This window comes from Leucopleurus acutus (assembly GCF_964270905.1).
Source record: "Leucopleurus acutus genome assembly, chromosome: 16".
NCBI lineage: Eukaryota > Metazoa > Chordata > Mammalia > Artiodactyla > Delphinidae > Leucopleurus > Leucopleurus acutus.
In genome coordinates, this window is record NC_139158.1 from 15,153,175 (window position 1) to 15,160,748 (window position 7,574).

The window sequence follows — 7,574 nt, forward strand, 5'->3', positions numbered from 1 at the left end:
ACAATTTATACAGCTCACTTTATTAAGCTTCCTGCCCTGACAATGAACAGGGTTATTTCCCCTTTGTCATTCTCATATTCTCTCACATTTATTCCCAACCTTGGACTTAAAATATTTGGCAATTCTCATTTATTTCATGGGACTACTTAGATTTCTTAAAAATAATTTATTCTCAAGTGATGTAGATCACACTAATTTTTGTTTGATTTTACTAAAAGAATAGCCATGAGTTACACAACTCCTATGGAGAAACTAAACTTGGCAACCAAGACAATTTATATAATTTTATAACACAGAAAAATCTGAGACTACACTTTTTCACTTTTATGCCCAATATTCATTGTATATCACTGACTTATTTGTTCTCCCTGAAAACATAGACTTTGAAATGCTAGTGTCTCATGGTCATAGGGTTTGATTTTCCTGGTTAAGATTCTATTCTCGTATTCAAGCCCATGTCCACACTGTCTACCAGATTCACTGGCATAATGATTATCAAATACATTTATCCAAGTTTTTAATAATTTCAATTTCTTTTGTAAAGAACTCTTTCTGTTCATTAATTTTATTCCTGTGTTCATTGAATTGTCCTTCTGAGTTTTCTTGTCGCTCATTGAATGTCTTCGTAACAGAGATTTGGGATTCTTGATCCGTTAGATTGCAATATTCCATGCCTTTGTGTTCAGCTGCTGGAAAATTATCACTTTCTTTTTATGATGGCCTATTTCCTTGATTTTTTGTTAGTTTCAGGTATATAGCAAATTGATTTGGTTATACATATGTAGATATCTATATTCTTTTAAAATTCTTTTCCATTATAGGTTGTTACAAGATATTGAATATAGTTCAATATACTGTATGTGCTATGCAGTAAAACTTCATTGTTTATCTTTTTTTTTTTTTTTTTTGCGGTACGCGGGCCTCTCACTGCTGTGGCCTCTCCCGTTGCGGAGCACAGGCTCCGGACGCGCAGGCTCAGCGGCCATGGCTCACGGGCCCAGCCGCTCCGCGGCATGTGGGATCTTCCCAGGCCGGGGCACGAACCCGTGTCCCCTGCACTGGCAGGCAGACTCTCAACCACTGCGCCACCAGGGAAGCCCTGTTGTTTATCTATTTTATATATGGTAGTGTGCATCTGTTAATCCCATACTCCCAATTTATCCCTCCCCCTGCATCCCCTTGGGTAACTGTAAGTTTGTTTTCTATGTCTGTGAGCCTGTTTCTGTTCTGTAAATAAGTTCACTTGTACTATTTTTTAGATTCCACATATAAGTGATATCATAATACTTGTCTTTCTCTGTCTGACTTACTTCACTTAGTATGATAATCTCTAGGTCCATCATATTTCTTTGATTTTTTTTTTTTTTTTCCGGGACGCGAGCCTCTCACTGTTGTGGCCTCTCCCGTTGCGGAGCACAGGCTCCGGACGCGCACGCTCAGCGGCCATGGCTCATGGGCCCAGCCGCTCCTTGGCATGTGGGATCTTCCCAGATCAGGGCACGAACCCGTGTCCCCTGCATCGGCAGGCGGACTCTCAACCACTGCGCCACCAGAGAAGCCCTTTTTTTTATTTTAAAATAGTGTTTATAGGTACACACTTCTGCTTTCACATTAGAAGTAGCAGAAACCTTAACTAAGTAAGCTTTTATGTCTTCTTTGGCCCTTAGAATTCACCAGGCCGGCTATTAGAATCCTTTCTTTTGTACTCCAGAAGGTGGTGCTATAGCTCAAGTTTGTATTTTCTCCCTTGCACTCCCCCCCACCCCCCAAACCTTGGCATGTTATCTGAGCACCCTCTGTGTCAACTAGGGCTCACTCTGGCAGATGCACTTGGGAGGCGATAGCAGAGTAGAAGGAGGTATGGGTTTAGCACTTGGGGTTCTTGGAGTGCCCACAGTTGGTGGGTGTCTCCTCGAGTAAGGTTCTCCAGCAGGTTTGTGGGCAAACTTCCTGCTGAAGTCCTGAAGCAGATAGCAGGAAACGAACCTTTAATGCCCCTTGATATTCTTATCTCTTTCCTTCCCTTCTTCCTCTCTCCCCTCAGTCACGGAGGTCCCTCCTCAGGAATCCGGTTGCTGCTGGAGAGAAATGGGTTTCTCCAGTTGCAATTCGCATAACTGGGATAGTAGGCCAGTCACTCATCACTTCCGCTTTCCACCAGCTCCATGGGAGGGGTCATGGCTTTCTACCTCCTCTGTTGGAGGAGTCACCACCACTGCTGCCAAAAGCTCAGTCCCTTGTTAGTGTCACCCTGGGGAGATGGGCCACCTTGGCGAGTTTCTCCCTCTCCCCTCCAAACTCATCCTCACCTTGTTCCAATGGCATGCTAAAATCCCCCTCAGGCAGGCTGGATTTCCACAAATTCTCTCTCTCTAGAGGGTCTCTTGGTCTCTTCCCAGTTTGGCAATCTCCAGGCTCTCCTCCCCTCCATCCCCTGCCCCGCTGTGACTAGTGGGGGTGGAGCAGGTTTGCTGACTCCCTTGGATCTACAGCCCTTACTGAGGTCCTGTTTGCTTATTTTCAGGTACACAGGTGGGCTAGAAACCTCCTGGCTTCCTTGATGTAATGTGCAGAGGCACTTTTGTTCAGTTACGGATGTCTAATTAGTTGTTTAAAAAGTGGGAGGGAAAAGAGGAGCAACTTACCCCACTGGCCATATGCTGATATCACTCCTACAAGTCTATCCCTGCTGATATTTCTAACTCTAAGCAACTACATAGATTATTCTAACTTTCCCCCTTGCTTATCCCTAAATTCCCACTCCAACATTGAGAAACCCAGCTCCCATCATGCACAGTCTATTTACTTCATTGTTCAGTTCTAATGTGTATGTACAGCAGTATCAGAATTATTAACTAGTACATCTGTGAGAAATAACTTTATCAGCTAGAGCACAGTATTTGTGTGCAGTTATTTCTGGCTCAGCCTTATCAATTCCATCATTTCCAAAGTCACTTAGGTTAGTACATTTCATTCCCCCATCCCTACAGTGAGGTTGTCTTGTACATTTGTAATAGTTTGACTCTCATATCACATTCTGCATTCCCTCCTGGGATCCTTCAAACATAGCCAAATTATTTTTCTTTAAATTTGCATACTTAAGTTTCACTCTTCATGCTGTAAAGTTCTATGAATTTTCAAAAATGCATAATGTCTTCATCATAACAGTAGCATACAGAATAGGTTTATCACCCTAAAAAAATATCCCCTGTGCTTCATCTAGTTAACCCTCTTTGACTCTCATTTCCTTCCACGGACCTTTTTACTGTCTCTATAGTTTTACCTTTCCCAGAATGTCACATAATTAGACTCATGCAGTATGTAACCTTTTCAGATTGGCTTCTTTCACTTAGCAATACATATTTACGGTTCTGCCATGTATTTTCATGGTTTAACAGCTCATTTTCTTTAAACCACCAAACAATATTCCATTGTATGGATATAATAGTTTATTTATCCATTCACCTGCTGAGGGATATCTTGGTCTTGATGATTATCAGGGTCTGGGTAGTGTTAGAACAGAGCTAAGGGTAAGGGTCATGGTCAAGATTAGGGTGGCTGTGAGTCTCAGGGTCAGGGTAAGCATTAAGTGAAGGTCAAGATAACGATGAGATTCATTGTAGAGTGAGGGTTTGGTTCAGGATCAGGGTCAGGGTCACAGTCAGGGTCAGGTTGATTGTCAACATCATAAGGGCCCGGGTCAGTGTGATGGTCATGATCAGGGTCAGAGACAGTGTGTGGGACCAGTTCAGAGTCATTTTGAGGGTGAAAATCAGAATCCGTATTTGTGTGAGCACCAGGGCCAGAGTCAGGCTGAGCACCAGGATCCCAGTCATCGTCAATGTTAGGTTCAGAGTCATAGTCTGTGCAAGGGTCAGGGTCAGCTGGAAGGTCAGAGTCAGGAGGGGAGTTAAGGTGAGAGTCACAGGGACAGGGTGAGGTAAGGTCAAAGTCAGGGTGATGGTCAGAGTTAGATTAAGGTTGAGAGTCATGATCAGGATCATGGTAAGCTGAGTGTGAGGATCAAGTAAAGGTCAGAATGAGGATGAGGTTCAGCATCAGTTATAGTGTCAGGGTGAGAGTCAAGGTGAGAATTAGGGTCAAGATGGGTGTGAGAATGAGGTTCAGGGTCAGGGTCATGGTTCAGGAGAACTTTGGGATGAGGTCAGAGTCAGGTTAAATGTCAGTGTGAAGGTTAGCAATGAAGTGAGGGCAAGGGTCAGAGTGAGGGATTAGCATTAGGATAGGTTGTAGGTCAAGGTGAGGTTGATATCAGAGTCAGGTTGAATGATGATCAAGGTCAGCATGAGGGACAGGTTCCAGGTTAGGGTGATGATGATAAGCAAAATTGGTGACCACATTGCATCAGTGTCAGAGTTAGGGTAAGCTTCAGGGTGAAGGTCATGCTCAGTGTCAGGGACAGAATTAGCTCTGTATCACGTTTGGTGTCAGGGTGAGAATCTAAGTCAAAAGTCACCCTAGGGTCAGATTCAGCATGAGGGTAAGTAAATCAAATTTATGGTCAGGGTGAGGGTCAAGATGAGGGTTATGGCAAGGGTCAATGTCAGGGTCAATGGCAAGATAAGTGTTAAGTTCAGGGTCAGCCTCAGAGTGAGGGTCATATGAAGGAGTAGACAAGGCTGAGGGCAGAGTGAGGACCAGGGTCCGGATAAGTATGGAGTGAGCATCAGGCTTATGGTAAAAGTAAAGGCTAGGTTCAGGGTCAGGGTCAGAGTGAGGGTCAGTAAAAGTTCAGAGTTAATACGACAATAGTGTCTGGGGCAGGGTCAGCTTCAGAATCAGGATTAAGGTGTGGGAAGATCACCAGGGTCAGGCTCAGGGTAAGGTCAAAGTCAGCTTGAGGGTCAATTTCAGGTAAGGCTCAGGGGAACAAGGACATCAGAATCTATTTGGGGAGATGGTCATGTAGAGGGTGAGGATGAGTGTGTTTTTAAATGTAGGTTTTATTATTATTTAAATATGGGGAGGCCAACAGATCAGTAGACAGTTATCATTGAAAAGATAGTTTGTGACAGCTCCCAAGAGGAGGGGCATGTCATGCCACAGAGGCCACATGGAGAAGCACCACAGTTGGTCAGGAGGCAAAGGGAGAGAGGTCAGAATCAGGTAAATTTAAAGGTAAAGATCAGTGTCAGGTTCAGGGTGAGGCCAATGCTAATTTCTGGGTCTCGATGAAGGTAAGGGTCACGCTCAAGGTCAGATTGAGCGTCATTGTGAGGGTCAGAAGGGGGGTTAGTGTCAGAGTCAGGAAGAACAGTCAGGGGTATGAGGCAAATGTTCAGAGTCATGATCAGGAAGAGGTCAAGGTCAGTTTCAGCACCGGGATCAGGGTCAGGATGAGGGTGCGGTGCCAACCCGGGCCAGGGTGAGGGAAGGGTAGTGTCAGGGTGATAGTCTGGTTCAGGTTAAGCATAAGTTTCAGATTCAAGGCAGTGTCAAGGGCATAGTGAAGGTATGTGTAAGGGCCATTGAAGAGTCAGAGTGAGGTCAGGCTCAGGGAGAAGGTAATGGTCAAGTCAGGGTAAATGGAGAGTGAGTACAAGAGTCAGGGTCAGGGTCACGTAAGGGTCAAGTTTATGGTCATGATGAGAGTCGTGGTGAGGCTGAGATTCAGGGCCAGGGTGAGGGTCAAGCTGAGTGCTGGTGAAGGGTTAGCATCAATGTTAGGGGCAGGGGTAAGGTAAAGATGAAATTGAAGGTAAAGGTGAGAGTGAGAGTCAGGGTCAGGTACAGAATCAGAGTCAGGGTGAGAATGAGACAGAGTGTTTAAATGAGTATCAGGATCAAAGTCAGGGTGAGTGTCACAGTCAGACACAAGGTAAGAGTGAGTAACAAAGGTGAGATTCAGGTATTGAATAGAGGTGGTGTCAGAATGAGAGAGTCAGAGTCAAAATGAGAGTGAGTATACACTTCAGGGTCAGAGTGATGGTTATAATCAGTGTTTAGGTCAAACTGAGGGTCAAGGTCAGGGTCAGGTGAGGATGAGTGTGACAGTCAAGTTCAGTGTGAATGTCAAGAAAGGGTCAGGGTGACAGAGATTCAATGGCAATGTGAAAATCGGGGATGTGGTGAGGGTCAGGGTAGGATCAACGTCAGAGTAGGGCAGGGCCATAATGAAGTCACAATTGGGGTCAGTGTCAGGTTGAGTGTCATGCCAGTGTAATAGTCAGGATCAGTGTGAGTAAGTAGTTCAGGGTCAGGGCAAGGTTAAGAATCAGTCAGGATTAGAGCATCAAGGGCAGACTCAGGGTGAGGGTCAGGGTGAGAGTCCTTATAACTTTCAGGGTCAGGGTGAGGCTCAGAGTTATGTACTATGTGAGGTTAAGGGTCAGAATATAAGTCAGACATGAGGGTCAGAGTCAGGTTTAGGAGCAGGGTACTTATGTGTATCAGGGTCAAAGTCAACTTCAGAGTCAGTGTCTAGGACAGGATATGTCTGTCAGGGTCAGAGTAGAAGTCAGAATCGGGGTCAGGGTGAAAAGTAGGGTCAGTAAAGTTCAGGGTCTAGTTCAGCATCAGGATCAGTGTGAGAGAATGAGAGATAATGTCAGTGTGAAGGTCAGGGACAGTGGGAGGGTAAGGGTGTTTGTCATGGTCAGAATCAAGGTCAAGTGAGAGCGGATAAGCGTCAGAGTCAGGGTGAGATTAAAGGTGAGGTTCAAGTTCACAACTCTAGGGGCAGAGTCAATGTCAGGGTGAGGATAAGGGCAGGGTTATGGCTGTAATATTTCACCTTTTGTTTACAATCTTATTTCTAGTATTAATTCAAGTACTGCTGTCAAAGTAAAAGGAGCATTATTCTTCCTGCTGATTCTGGTTAATTTTTCTGTGGGAACAGTAATGGATTTGGGGTACTCACTGGCCCAGTAATTTTAATTGTATTATTATGGACCATCAGATCCAGATAATTCATGCCACTAACTCTGAAAAATCAAAATATTCCACATTTTACTTCTTTGTAGATTTACTGCCAGATGCTTGGATGGTAGGAATTCAAGAACATGCAGTGCAATTTAACAGATTTCTGGCCTAAAAAATGTTTTGCAACTTCTCAATTTCATACAGTTAATGGAATGGTCGGAATGGAATTTAGACGTTGAGAAATGGTTGGCTTACAGCTTCAAGGCTAGATAGTTCCAAATTTATAGAAAGTTTACCTTCATTAATGGAGCCAAAATGGCTTCTTCTTCTTCTCTTCTTTTTTTTTTTTTTTAAGAGAAAAGATACTAAATTATTTCTCGGTCTAATCTCTTTAAGCACTCAGTGTGTTTTCACAGTGCAAGGGGAGGAACTGCTCTCAGCCAACAATTTACCAGTGATTCCGACACACACAAAGCAACTCCAAATCACCATGCTTTATACTTACTTTTAATTGCTGCACTGCAAAAGAAAGGGAAGGTGTGAATGAGGACAAGTGAGTTTACAGGGACTCCATCTTTGCCTTTAAATTAATCTTTGCTTTTGGGGGCAGCAGGGGATAAAAAAGACAGGAGAGGGAGACGCAAGAGGGAAGAGATATGGGAACATATGTATATGTATAACTGATTCACTTT